At 44.1% G+C, this 15,445-nt stretch overlaps 1 protein-coding gene and 1 non-coding gene across 2 annotated transcripts in view; both read left to right on the top strand.

Moving 5' to 3' along the window:
• The window catches only part of LOC126482192 (ankyrin repeat domain-containing protein 11-like), a 164,099-nt gene that overhangs the window by 16,503 nt on the left and 132,151 nt on the right, over nt 1-15,445 (top strand). The gene's annotated exons all lie outside the window — the stretch shown is intronic.
• Nucleotides 13,804-13,878, top strand: Trnas-cga (transfer RNA serine (anticodon CGA)). The gene has a single exon. It is a non-coding gene; the product is annotated as a tRNA-Ser (tRNA).

Consider the following 15,445-nt stretch of genomic DNA (forward strand, 5'->3'; position numbering starts at 1 on the left):
GATGACAAGCAAGAAGAGATGCACATATGGCCACCCACTGACTTTTGGGATTTTGGCTTAAAGCATGAAGTACCCATACACCCTATTTTTGAACCTTCCCCATTGCATCCAAATCTCGCACCGTGGTGGAAAGGTTACACTTCACCAGAATTGCCAGATCTCGAGCACACTCATGTGGATCATTGTGGATTAATACGTTTAAACGATCTCAATCAAACCCGAAGGCCTTCCTGAATATGGAGAGTCTCTAATGTTAAAATGACCCTCCTTAAAAAGAGAAAACCATTTTCTCGTCGTTCTCTATCAATGGCATTATCTCCGTACACGGCGCAAAGGTTTCTGGCCGCCACCGCTGCTGTCAGCAGTCTACTGAACTCTAACAGAAGAATACGTCGGAAACGTTCCGATTTCTCCATTTGGCACCCCATTTTCTAGCGTCCACAGCTCCACTCAGAATCTCCAAATGGCAAAAAGACAATAAGTAAACTCAAGTAGTGACAGTGAACTATAGATAAAAAATTACAATCGATGAATAAACTCATAGCTACCGGAATGCGAACCCGCACAATAACAACGCTGGGAATTTGTGCACCAACCTAATTACATTTGTCCTCTGCAGGAGTCTCTTGGCGTTTAAAAATACGGGAGCAATGCACACAGTATGTAGTGCCACGCGTAGGAAAAGGCAGGTACGGATGACATTACGACGCCTTAGTGGTGGCAGGCAAAAATGCCACTGACTGACGAATCTTCTGCCTCATCATCGTTTGCCGGCCGGAATGGCCGAGCGGTTCTAGGCGCTACAGTCTGGAACGGCGCGACCGCTACGGTCGCAGGTTCGAATCCTGCCTCGGGCATGGATGTGTGTGATGTCCTTAGGTTAGTTAGGTTTAAGTAGTTCTAAGTTCTAGGGGATTGATGACCTCATAAGTTAAGTCCCATAGTGCGCAGAGCCATTTGAACCTCATCATTGACCGAGCGAGGTGGCGCAGTGGTTAGACACTGGACTCGCATTCGGGAGGACGACGGTTCAATCCCGCGGCCGGCCATCCTGATTTAGGTTTTCCGTGATTTCCCTAAAATCACTCCAGGCAAATGCCGGGATGGTTCCTCTGAAAGGGCACGGCCGACTTCCTTCCCCATCCTTCCCTAATCCGATGAGACCGATGACCACGCTGTCTGGTCTCCTTCCCCAAACAACCAACCTACCAACCAACCTCATCATCGTTTAATTATTGTCTTTAAAGATGTTATCAACTTAGTCCTCAGTTAACCTAGCTGGTTACAGCACAACGCACTGTGAAACGTTCCGACCAATTAGCGCCAGCCTTTACATGTATTTTACAGGTAAAACTTTTTCCGGAGGTGTCGGCTACGAGAAAAAAATCTTGCCGCCAACAGCGATATCAGTAATAGGTGGTCCCTAGTTACACTTTGGCCACTGAGGCACATGTTGTAGCACATTAGATACGCAGGAATTTGAACGCCGATGTTTACGATAAACAAAGGGGACAGCAGAACACAGAGAGTGGGCGGTTCGGCGCGTGCGTCGGTCCCAGTCAATAACTGACGGCTTTAAAGAGGACCGCGCCGCCGCCTACCGCCGTTTGTAACCGTGGTGATCGGGAGCGACGGGACACAATCTGAGTGTCCACCTCTCTTTGTTTTCTGTCCGCGCAGCATATATTTCAAAAGGGAACAGAAACTGCCGTTCCAGTCAGCAGTAAGCGTGACAAGAAAAGAAGGCCAGTACTCCCGCCAGACTAGCTTTGCTCCACGCTCCTTCCCCGTCTACAACAAGAGCAGACACTCTGCTGTTTCACGTGACCGACTTCATTCCTGTTCTCCTCCGGTTCAAAAGTTCTCTCACACCAGTGTAGCTTTTGTTGACACAAAGGACCGGGATAATTTTTGAGCTATTCACCCACCACATGTCAAGTACAGTAAATTTTAGCTATGACTGTACACTTCGATAAACCTTTATTTTCATTCGGCTCAGTCACAAAGCATTTCACATATTAAGCTGCCTCAGTCCATACCAGCCATCATCAGAACTAGAAGAAAAACTTGAGCGCCGCTTGGTTGTCAGCTGCTTATTTGACCAACTGCTTTTATTATCCATTTAAACTGTAAACTACTTCTCCGTGCAATAATACATCTTATTTGTTACAATAAAACTGTCTGATGCTTTTATCGTAAAATATTTGTCATCTTTGAGAAATAATCACCTCTTCTTACGGAAATATTTTGTATTTTATACTGGTCAAATAAGAGCTCTGTTTCATTTCTTTGGAACACTTTGAAAAATTGTTTAACTGAAAGAAATTTTTACAATGTAATAGTTAATACTATAGTTTTTGCTAACTCAGTGCTCAGATGAGGCACAAGTAGAGGTAATATTGGAAGTATCTAAGGTCTTCCCGCTCTATTCAGTGTGACAAAGTTTTACGTGTTTTTGTGATCACTTTTGCTGCTTTCGTTTCACGAGCATACGATAGTAACATCTTGTTTATTAGTTCCTTTAGCGCTGTGTTTCTTAATCTCTTCGATGAGTCTGAACCTTTTCTGTGTGGTCTTTTATCGAACAATACGCCGTTTGTTTCTGTAGTACGTCTGCAATGCAACAGTCTCTAAATGGATTAGTTGCAGCAAAATGACAGTTATTTCCAAGAGTAATTTTGTTTCAAAGAATATTATTTGCTGCAAAAAGTAATTTCGAGATTAAAACAAAAGTTATTAAAACAATCCATATTCTTTTCAGGAGGCAATAACATACAGCTTCTAGAAATTGTTGGAGAATCGTGGTTTGTACACAGATGGATTGTCACTTTATTAAAAAAGCGGTTTCCATTAGAAACGAATCATCAGGAATGGAACTGGGAGAGAACGAGTACAAAGGTCATTGTCCTCCTTATTTAAACAATGACGTCACCTGGTGCTCTTAAGTTATGTTTATGCGAATGTAACTGATAACCCTAATGTAGACAAACTGTGCGCCAATGCCCTTATCGTGTTTTTTTTTTGAAGTGCTGGATGTCTGGTCTTCTTGACGTCGTAGTTGCCTAAAGGCATTTTCTGCAAGCATTCTAATACTTGACTACCATCTATTTCTGTTTATAGTTTCGGAGCAATTTGTTACAATTTTAGGGTTATTTGTTGCAAAAATCCACCTTTCAAGGTCATCATCCGAAGACACATAATTATGGCACTCTAATTGTTTAATAATTTCCATAGTGCGTTATTTGAAGAAATACACTCTTGCTACAGAATGAGATTTTCAATCTGCAGCAGAGAGAGTGTGCGCTGATTGGAAACTTCCTGGCAGATCTGCCGGACCAAGGCTCGAACTCGGGACCTTTGTCTTTGCGGGCAAGTCTGGATATTGAATGTTGATATGCAGCATATCACTTTAACAAAAGGCAACTGTATCCTTCGGGCTTGTGTAATTATTCAGCATTTCTAGCGGCTTAGCTACTGTTCGGGAGGACCCAAGCCAGCTATTACGGAACGACTGCTTCTGTCCACATTGACATACTGTCACGCCAGAAGCCATGCACTGCTGCTCATGGTGGACACTTTGAGCATTTCCTTTGATGTGGCCTTTATGTTCATAGGTAGCTTTTAGCTTACTTTGAACCTGATAATCATTCCTAGTTGTAGGCTCGTGTACTTGGGGTAACATCCTGGGTCCCTGGCTCGAACAAAACCACTACTTCAGTTCTGAATAAAAATCATCAGCAGTAGCGGCTGAAGACTTCTGCCATAAGCAGTCACCTTAGATTTGGCATTAACGTTGATTGCTAATGAACTGTGTTCCCAGCAGTTAAGTATCAGTAAAAATTTTTGGAGTTCAATGCTTTCTTAGGAATTTATTGTGTGTGATATATTGGTATAGGTGTCTATACACTTAAATATAAACTACTTTGGCAAGACCTTAACAATGTTCTGTAAAACACTGTGTAAAGAGTATAGATAAAACTTAGTATTCGTAACAGGTTGTAGGATTGTAGCTGAGTCAGTTAAAAGGTAAGCAGTAGCTGTATTTGAATGCTGGATCATAGAGAAGTAGATTACTAGTGTAAGACTCTACCCCGAAAACCAGAAGCACATCAATAAAGTGGCAGTCATTTTTCCGTAGTTGAATAATCAGTCATTCTCTCGTACTTACCGGTTGCTGAAAGTTCGTGGTCACACAAGAAACACACGCCTTTAATTCATTGACGAGGTAGTCAAACATTTCTGTGCTCATCCTCGTATATTCGGTTAATTTGGCTGGTGATCTTCGCAGTTATGATATAAATGATGAAATTCTCCATGAAAATCCCCCCCCCCCTTTTATGTAAATTTCATGCAGAGAGCCTTTTTTCCACCTTGTCTTCTTAACAAGGGAACCTCCCCATCGCACGCCCCTCAGATTTAGTTATAAGTTGGCACAGTGGATAGGCCTTGAAAAACTGAACACAGATCAATCGAGAAAACAGGAAGAAATTGTGTGGAACTATGAAAAAAATAAGTAAAATATACAAACTGAGTAGTCCACGTCGAACATATGCAACAACAAGGACAACATGAGATAAGGAGCGCCGTGGTCCGGTGGTTAGCGTGAGCAGCTGCGGAAGGAGAGGTCCTCGGTTCAACTCTTCCTTCGAGTGAAAAATTTTAATTTTTATTTCCAGACAAATTCAGTGTTCAGGCACTCACACATAATCAACTTCGCTCTCCAAAATTCCAGGACATGTTCAGATTTGCTTGGAGATATGCAGGATTTGACGGTCTACACACGGAAAAATTTGAAAACGTTAAAAACATATGTTTTGACAGAGCAAAGAGAAAACTGTGCGACTGTGAAACTGTTGCATTCATTTATTGCAGTTTATGTAACACACACTTATGTTTTCATTTTTTTTTTTGGGAGTGATTATCAGATACACAAGAAAACCTAAATTGGGCAAGGTAGAAGAATCGTTTGACCCATTCGCCAAGTGTGCACGTTAGGTGGGTCGACAACATATTCCTGCCATGTGCCGAACATGCCGTCACCAGTGTCGTATAGAATAAATCAGACGTGTTTTCCTGGATCAAATGTTTTCGGTTCCCATTGAAGAGGCACGTCCTTTCGTCTACTAATCGCACGGTTTTGCGGTGCGGTCGCAAAACACAGACACTAAACTTATTACAGTGAACAGAGACGTCAATGAACGAACGGCAGATCACAACTTTGCAAAAATAAAATAAGTAAACTTTTCGCTCGAGGGAGGACTTGAACCAAGGACCTCTAGCTCCGCAGCTGCTCACGCTAACCACGGGACCACGGCGATCCTGTGCTCCCGTCCTCCTTGAAGTTGCTTATGTTGCCTATGGACTACTCAGTTTGTATATTTTGCTTATTTTTTCATAGTTCCACACAACTTCTTCCTGTTTTCTCGATTTATCTGTGCCAAATTATAACTAAATCTGAGGGGGATGCGATGGGGAGGTTCCCTTGTAAGAAAAGCTAATTTTGTTGCGTTACTGTCGAACTACAACATTCTTCGGATTTTGGCGCCATTTTATTAAGAAAGATCTGGTCGGCATTTGTGATCATCTTGTAGCGCGAGTCTGTCGCTCGCACGCGGTACATCCGAAGATGTAGCACGATGCCGCCGCTTGTTGCAGGAAAGTCGCGCGCTGTCGGTCGCTGCTGACGCTCACGTAGGACGCGGCCTTAATGTAACAGATTGCAGCCCTTTCCTCTAACGACCAATCTGTGACAGCGCGACAGCAGACACACCACAAGCGGCGGGCAATTTGACTGCTCGGCACAGGGCACGACTACATACGCGCCACGAGGAAGGGTTGCATACCGTTACATTGAAGGGGGGAAACACATTAGGAGGCTGTTTGACACAGACTTTTAGGATTTGTTTTGGTTGGGAAGAATTAATTAGAATTTAATCAAATGTTGACATCATTACATTCATATTTCGAACAGTTTTTCTGAATTTTTGTGTATAATTTCAGCCAAAAATAAAGTTACGCTGTGATGTCCGCTGAAGGTTGTGAGTGTAGTTCTCCAATTGCGTGCAGTGTAGCCATTCCGATTTCCGTCTGAAGTTTGATTTTACATTGTTGTTGTTGTGGTCTTCAGTCCAGAGACTTGTTTGATGCAGCTCTCCATGCTACTCTATCCTGTGCTAGCTTCTTCATCTCCGAGTACCTACTGCAACCTACATCCTTCTGAATGTGTTTAGTGTATTCATCTCCTGGTCTCCCTCTACGATTTTTACCCTCCTCGCTGCCCTCCAGTACTAAATTGGCGATCCCTTGATGCCTCAGAACATGTCCTACCAACCGATCCCTTCTTCTAGTCAAGTGGTGCCACAAATGTCTCTTCTCCCCAACTCTATTCAGTACCTCCTCATTAGTTATGTGATCTACCCATGTAATCATCAGCATTCTTCTATCTATCGTCCATGTTTCACTTCCATACATGACTACACTCCATACAAATACTTTCAGAAACGGCTTCCTGACGCTTAAATCTATACTCGATGTTAACAAATTTCTCTTCTTCAGAAACGCATTCCTTGCAATTGCCAGTCTACATTTTATATCCTCTCTACTTCGACCATCATCAGTTATTATGCTCCCCAAATAGCAAAACTCATTTACTACTTTAAGCTTCTCATTTCCTAATCTAATTCCCTCAGCATCGCCCGATTTACGTGCCATTATCCTCGTTTTGCTTTTCTTGATGTTCATCTTATATCCGCCTCTCAAGACACTGTCCATTCCGTTCAACTGCTCTTTCGGGTCCTTTGCTGTCTCTGACAGAATTACAGTGTCATCGGCGCACCTCAAAGTTCTTATTTCTTCTCCATGGATTTTAATTCGTACTCCGAATTTTTCTTTTCTTTCCTTTATTGCTTGCTCAATATACAGATTGAATAACATCGGGGATAGGCTACAACCCTGTCTCACTCCCTTTCCAACCACTGCTTCCCTTTCATGCCCCTCGACTCTTATAACTACCATCTGATTTCTGTACAAATTGTAAATAGCCTTTCGCTCCATGTATTTTACCTCTGCCACCTTCAGAATTTGAAAGAGGGTATTCCAGTCAACATTGTCAAAGGCTTCCTCTAAGTCTACAAATGCTAGAAACGTAGGTTTGCCTTTCCTTAATCTATTTTCTAAGATATGTCGTAGGGTCAGTATTGCCTCACGTGTTCCAACATTTCTACGGAATCCAAACTGACCTTCCCCGAGGTCGGCTTCTACCAGTTTTTCCATTCGTCTGTTAAGAATTCGAGTTAGTATTTTGCAGCCACGGTTATTAAACTGATAGTTCGGTAATTTTCACATCTGTCAACACCTGCTTTCTTTGGGATTGGAATTATTATATTCTTCTTAAAGTCTGAGGGTATTTCGCCTGTCTCATACATCTTACTCATATAATTCGTACTTTTATAACGAATCATAATTTCAATTTTCATAATAATCGGTTCAATACTTTTTGAGTTAGACTGCAAGCAAATGTGAAAAAAGTTATTTCGAGGTAAACGCGTTTGAAAATAAATTCTCGGAATCTTGAAATTCATGTAAGTTAACAATAAGGTAAAATACTTACCGATTAATCTACGATTTCAGCACCATATAGTAATCCTCCTCCTTCCTCATAGGCTCCGTTTGCGCTTACAGCAGTGCTTTCTGAGCTTTCCGACCTTCCTTCGAATCCAATGAACTACGTCAATTCTTCCGGCTCACGCGCTGATTATCCATTTGAAGCTTTGCGTGCCTACTACACTTCCTACCTCGTTCATGACCATCAGAAGGATGAATTTCCTTCATTGAATAAGCCCGCTGGTAAATACGATGCCATTTCCAGCGACTTTTAGTCTGGAGTGCAAATGTTTAGGAGCTAATCGCCAAATAATGAAATTAAAACTTTGATTCGCATTTTGTGTGTGGCCATCTAAACATTTCTCCAGTAATTCATCCCTTGATAAACCTTTATATTTTGGAAGAATTTCCTTCTGTTCTATGCTCATAAAATCCAAACGAATGCGAATTTCGCTTTGAAATTTTTACAGCGTATTCTTGGATAGTTGAGGTAACGATTTGTGCAACCTCCTCTTGTGGTTTCCCCCCTTAAAGGAGTGTCACGGGAAATGCTCCACAGTAGTGCTGCGCGTTTGTGTCGCCACAACCGTCGTATTGGAATCTCACCAGTACTGCCTCACTTTAAAGCGAACGCTGCGCGCATCTCTTGGGTTTCCCATCCGTTCAATGCGATACACAGAGGTTAGATAAAGGTAATAGTAAGGAATTAATATAACAGCCTGTTTGGGTCCGTCCAGGATTGCAGCCCCGTCGTGTTTACGAATGGCTTATTCTGCTGCCTTTTTAAGCTGGATCTCATGTACAGTATAATTTTTCGCAACATTTTTTGTTCCTAACGTTCAGTTCCAGGTAAAAACTGTGAATTTTTTGGAAATTTGGTATTTTACTGTATTGTTCATAATATCGCTAAATAAATGCTTGATATCGTATCCACTTGTATCGTCAACTGTAGTTTACTGAGTGCACTTCGCTCTTTCTCTCGCCCCGGTCAGACACTTGAATCCTGTTTCGCTCTACATAGCGTCCGTCCTTCCTGCTTTAATTTACACTACATCGACTTATTCAACTTTAACATTTTGCTTGCACGTTGCTTCACGTTGTGCGTCAGCACTGTCACGCCTTTTTCCTTCTCATTCCCAATAAATGTAATGACGTTTACAGGAAGACGTTGCAGCTGCTGGCCGAGGCATTTCTCACGATCAGTTTTCTTGCTTGCACTGCTGGGTAACAAGGCTCACTACTGTTAACTGGAATGTGGCAGTAACAAGTTACGCGGCCGATTTCTTTATTATTATTATTATTGTTGTTGTTGTTGTTATATGTTTAACTCTCGGAACATACAAGTGATGTCATTACCAGTTTCGGCTTATTACCACGTCATCGTCAGACATTTAAATATGATAAGTAATAACTCGCCAGCTGAAGAGTGACATTACCGGTTCAACTTATTCCAAGTTAACATCAGACGATCTGAAAACGTTGTAAATTGGCTGACAAAAAAAGTGAATCACCCAGAAGACAAGATTGGATGCCAATGTAACTTTTTGCACGTACACACCATTGTCAGGTATGTAAAAGCTTAGTTTCAATTCTCTGTGAGAGGTAGAACGGTTACGAGAGTGCTTTATTAGTGTTTGTGTATAGTGGCGTGACCACGTTTGTGTGGTAGGGTACATAAGAGGCATGAACAGCGTCAGATGATGATTGATCATTGTCAAGAACACACAGATGCTGCATACTCGTGTGAGGCAGCCTTATCAGCACATGACAGAGTTGGCTTCCTTGTGGGTCTCCATTTGACCGGCTGGTCGAACCGTCGAACATCCAGAACTGCGAGGCATTCTGATGTGGCAGTGGCCTGATGTTGAATTACATGGCCTGCCATCTGGGACAAATAAATTTTTGTATTTATTAATTTTTTGGGCATTTGAGAATTCGCCATATAGCCATCTACTTAAGTACAGGGTGATAATTATTGAACTGTGTGAAGTAAAATCTTCTCAACTTCTGAACGATTTGCGGTAGGACGTTCAAACAGCACGTTTAGCCGCGGGGCATGGTGGGAATTAGTATCCACATGTACGGTTCTGTTTAGCGACGAAATCCACTTTCATTTGGATGGTTGGAACAAGCAAAATTAGTTCATTTGGGGACCTGAGAATCCGCATTTCGCGATCGAGACGTCTCTCACCCTCAACGGGTGGCTGTGTGGTGTGCAATGTCCAATCACGGAATAATGGGGTGCGATATTCCTTGATGGAACGCTGATTACCGAACGGTACGTGAAGCTTTTGGAAGATTTCATCCCCATTATCCAAAGGGACCCTGATTTCGACAGGATGTGGCTCATGCAAGACGGTGCTCGACCCCATCGAAGCGGGAGGAGCACTTTGGGGACCGTATTCTGGCTCTGGGGGTACCCAGCGATCAGTGGCGTGAGGCTCGATTGGCCGCCATTTTCTCCGGATCTGAACACATGCGACTCCTTTTTGTGAGGCTATATGAAAGACAAGGTGTACAGCACTAACCTCAAAACCGTTGCTGAGCTGAAAACAGCCATTCAGTAGGTCATCGACAGCATCGGTGTTCTGACAGTCCAGCGGGTCATGCAGAATTTCGCTATTTGTCTCCACCATATCATCGCCAATGGTGGCAGGCATATCGAACATCTCATAACCTAAATCCGGATATGTGGAGTGAGTTTACATATTGAATAAAGTGTGTGCACGCCGTAGTTTGTCACTAATTTACGTTTTTTTCCATATATTTCGATAACTGTCACCATGTAAATCACAGTGACATACAACTGGTATAGATACAAAAGCAAGTCGATAGATGACATAACACAAAGGCAAAAGCAGCAAAAGCAACTTGAAATAACATTTTAAGGTTGGTACAGATATTGGTAACTGATATTTCTTGTTCGATTTTGTTGATTCAACCAAGAATATGTAATTTGTATGTTCAAATTCACCAGTTAAGTAGAGATTGCACTATGCATATGCGGTGTAGGTGCTGTGCACATCGACAGAGGTTGAAGGGAACAAGTAATGGATTCCCTACAACATTTTCTGTCATCTGGCATCATTCGTCAGAGACTAGCAGCAGACGGGCAAGGAAATTACCGCCCGATGAATAGCTGCGGTTAACACAGCAACCCAAACGGCTGCGTTTGGTGTAGCGCCACGACCGTGAGGCATGTAATGCTGGTAAATGGCGAGACGAGGTGTTGAATCGCGGGGGAAATGTTCCATTCTTCCATTGTTTGGGAGAGCCACGGCAGTGTTATACCTGGCGTCATGCAACGGGGAACCGTGAGGTGTGACTTCAGGTCGCGGCTGGTAGTGATTGAGGGAACAGTGACGGCAAAACAGACATCCCGCCTGCTCGTGTGTTAGCTGCCATGCGACAATGTCGTGGTGCCATTTTTCAACAGTACAATTCCGCTCCTCACATGACATGTGTATCCATGAAGTTTCTGCATGGTACGTCTGTGGCGAGCAAGTTCCTCAGTTCTGTTCCCGATACAGAGTGTACAGGACCAGCTGAGGCATCGGCCAAGTCCCAGTGCCAGTATCTAGGATATCAAAGACCATTATAACAGTTACGTACCAGCTTGCCTCAAGAGAGGATACAACGGCTTTATGAGGCCGTTCCCACCCAGATCAGTACATACATCAATATCAGATTGGGTGCAGCTTCATACCGATGACATGTCATACTGCCAAGTTATTGGTAAATTTGACTCGCTATTGTAATCACTGAAACAACATCACCACCCTCTTAGACGCTTTATTTCGTTTCTCCTCGCAGTCTGGGTGCTTCGCTTTTTGACAGGCAGTATATATTTCTCGTCAACTGAAGAGCTGGTACGTACGTAACATATTCAAATAATAAGCGGAAACCGGTAATGACACCACTGTGCAACATAGGCTAATAAATAGAAAAATCTGTAGTCTGGTTAAAATTAGATAGTTGACACTTCACGCCTTGTAACTTGTTGCCTCTAATCAGACCGCTCAACGTCACGCCCGAATCGTTCGCCGTTGCCAAACTGCCACAACAATTGGTCAATTCACTTCCAGTTTCTTCTCCGGCTTTCTTCGTCAATGTTAGGATACCCAATCATGGAACAGGAAAATATTTCATGACAACTACGCCAAATACAGCAAAGACACACACACACACACACACACACACACACACACACACACACACACACACATACACATTCTCTCTCTCTTTCTCCCCCTCTCTCTCTCTCTCTCTCTCTCTCTCTCTCTCTGTGATGCTGATGAAATACACATTGTGTGAAGCCGAGTTTTTGTAGGCTGCAATTTATCTTTGCCACTGGATCATCACAGTTATAATTACAAACCCCCCGTGTTTTGGCGTAGAGCAACTGTTGGCGTATAAAGCTTTAAGAAGGTAGCACGATCGGACCTCATCACATGTAGCGATATATTTTTCATTTCTAAATGTAATCAAAATAATTTGATTGTTATGTTTACTCAGTTAATAGATTTAAATATAATATTTTATTTCTAATACTTCGCAATATCATTTTCATCATCGTACTGACTTTTATTTGCTCTTATTTTTCTTCCTATATTCTTTTTGCGTTTGGCTCTGAGCACTATGGGACTTAACATCTATGGTCATCAGTCCCCTAGAACTTAGAACTACTTAAACCCAACTAACCTAAGGACATCACACAACACCCAGCCATCACGCGGCAGAGAAAATCCCTGACCCCGCCGGGAATCGAACCCGCGAACCCGGGCGTGGGAAGCGAGAACGCTACCGCACGACCACGAGATGCGGGCAATTTTGCGTTTGGTATCGGCCTGTGTCGCCTATAACATGCAGTCAAGTGTCAATGAGTAATTCTCATCGGTTGGTAACGAGGCAGCTCGTGTAGCCAGTGGGAGGATCGTTTCAGGTAACCAATGATAGTGAGAAATTAGTTTGCTTTTACCCACGGAAACTGAATTTTTTCTGTCTTGAGTTTGCTCGTAAAGGTTAGCCTTAATCACCGTGAATAAAGCGATCGTGATTTTAGTAAATTTTAGCAGATAGTTGACCGCCGTATTCTCAGATAAATTCTACATCTCGAGGTTGTGTTTAGCTTAGGATATGAGTTTAAATTCAGGGGTACAAAACGCGTCGTCTGACGTGGTTCAGTTATTGGTCACTTAACATCAGCTGTCGAAAGAGCATCTCGCATTTCAAACATACCTCGCGGCGGCCACTTTCAACGTTGGTCCGCGTTATACCGGGTGATCAAAAAGTCAGTATAAATTTGAAAACTGAATAAATCACGGAATAATGTAGATAGAGAGGTACAAATTGACACACATGGTTCGAATGACATGGGGTTTTATTAGAACCAAAAAAATACAAACGTTCAAAAGATGTCCGACAGATGGCGCTTCATCTGATCAGAATAGGAATAATTAGCATAACAAAGTAAGACAAAGCAAAGATGATGTTCTTTACAGGAAATACTCAATATGTCCACCATCATTCCTCAACAATAGCTGTAGTCGAGGAATAATGTTGTGAACAGCACTGTAAAGCATGTCCGGAGTTATGGTGAGGCATTGCCGTCGGATGTTGTCTTTTAGCATCCCTAGAGATGTCGGTCGATCACGATACACTTGCGACTTCAGGTAAGCCAATAATCGCACGGACTGAGGTCTGGGGACCTGGGAGGCCAAGCATGACGAAAGTGGCGGCTGAGCACACGATCATTACCAAACGACACGCGCAACAGATCTTTCACGCGTCTAGCAATATGGGGTGTTTTTTTGTTTTTTTTTTTTTTTTGTTCTAATAAAACCTCATGTCATTCCAAGCATGTGTGTCAATTTGTACCTCTCTATCTACATTATTCCGTGGTTTATTAAGTTTCAGGATTTATGCTGACTTTTTGATCACCCGGTACATTAACAGCATCTGTAAAGTGACCCGCCGTGTCTGGATGTCACCTGTAACTGAGTGGTAGCGGGCAGCCGATGTGGAGAAACTGCAAGTGACAGACGCCAACTAGCGAGTAATTTTAATCGGACGATAGTGTTTTTCTGAAACTTCCTGGCAGATTAAAACTGTTCGAGACTCGAACTCGGGACCTTTGCCTTTCGCGGGCAAGTGCTCTACCAACTGAGCAGAAGTAAAGCTGTGAGTACCGGGCGTGAGTCGTGCTTCGGTAGCTCAGTTGGTAGAGCACTTGCCCTCGAAAGGCAAAGGTCCCGAGTTCGAGTCTCGGTCGGGCACACAGTTTTAATCTGCCAGGAAGTTTCATATCAGCGCACACTCCGCTGCAGAGTGAAAATCTCATTCTGATAGTGTTTTTCTGTCACGTGACCAGTTTAATTTCTGCAATGGCTGGGTCTGGTGTTCATTTAGTCGAGTACTAAGTGGATAGCGTGTTGTTTTTCTGTTGGCTGCCCTGGTGAGAGAGACCGGTGCAGGGTGAGACTGAGGTGTGGTGTGGTGGTGTGTGCAGGGTGGACGCCGCTGCACGAGGACGGTCTACGTAAAGCTCATAAACGAAACTACATGCGACAAGGTGCTTCGTGAGATGAAACAAGAACTCCGCTTCTGCCACGCAGATGGCAATGTTGGCAACGTCGAGGTTGGCCATGCCGCAATGGGACTGCGGACTATCCGCATATTCGAACTTCCATTTGAACTCCCGGCGGCAGAAGTTGTAGCGGCGCTCCGCCCCTACGGCACGGTACACGAACACTTGGCTGAAAAATGGACCCAATTTAAGACGTATCCCGTACTCAATGGAGTACGCCAAGTGCGCATAGATCTCCAACGACACGTGCCATCCTATCTACAGATAGGAGGATGCCGGGCCATAGTTATTTATGACGGCCAGCCGAAGACGTGTTCCGGATGCGGCAAAGAAGGACACCTTCGTTCCGAGTGCCTCCAGCGTCGGATCACACAACTCCCACCGAAGGACGTTGCACCACCAGCGGCGAAGACTGTTCTACCCGTGACTTACGCGGCGGCGCTCACGACGTTCTCCACACAACAGACACGACCGACCGCTTCAGCGGTACAAGAATCACTTTCCACGGACAAAAACCTGGATGATCCGCCGACCTGGCCAGTGGTGGAAAATAGTACTACAACTCTGGAGCTACCGAACGCGACAGACATTGACGCCGGCAAGATGGCAATTGATTCCCTTATTGTACCGACCGAAGCGTTTGTTCCGGCGGAGCGTGAGTCAGTGCCGTCTTCTGACAATGAAGGCCATGTACGGAAACAGCGATCACCGAAACGCCGAAAGCGCCGTCGTCGGACCGTGTCGGAACACAGCGGTTCGCATTCGGCCGGGGAAGAACAACTGACCCCTCAAGAAGCCAGCCGCGAAGCTGGGGCTGTTTCCACTGACTCCAACCTTGCAGAACAGACAGAAAAACATGCAGCTTTCGAACATCAGCCCATTGACAGAAACAGTGAGCAGCGGGAAGGTACCGGTGCAGGCAGCGAAGTCGCCCGGTCCCTTACTACCAAACATTCCGAGGCTATGGAACATGAACAGACATCCGCGCCCGCTTCGTGGGCCGAGGACGTCGAGACACAAGATCCCGATCCGCGGCCAGCTGAGGCGCCGCCGGGTCATGCCGCATAAGCAGCACAGGGAGGACCGCGTTTGGCGGGGGGTGACATTACTTCCGATGTTCGCTTCTCTCCAACTTCAACATGGATAACCTCGCCCAAACAACGCGTTGCCAGGCTTACCGCCTGGCGACAATGAATATCAACATGATCAGTTCTCCTGTCAAGATCCAACTTTTGAAAGAAACCATACGAGCCATGG

Source organism: Schistocerca serialis, chromosome 5, assembly GCF_023864345.2.
Source record: "Schistocerca serialis cubense isolate TAMUIC-IGC-003099 chromosome 5, iqSchSeri2.2, whole genome shotgun sequence".
Taxonomy (NCBI): domain Eukaryota; kingdom Metazoa; phylum Arthropoda; class Insecta; order Orthoptera; family Acrididae; genus Schistocerca; species Schistocerca serialis.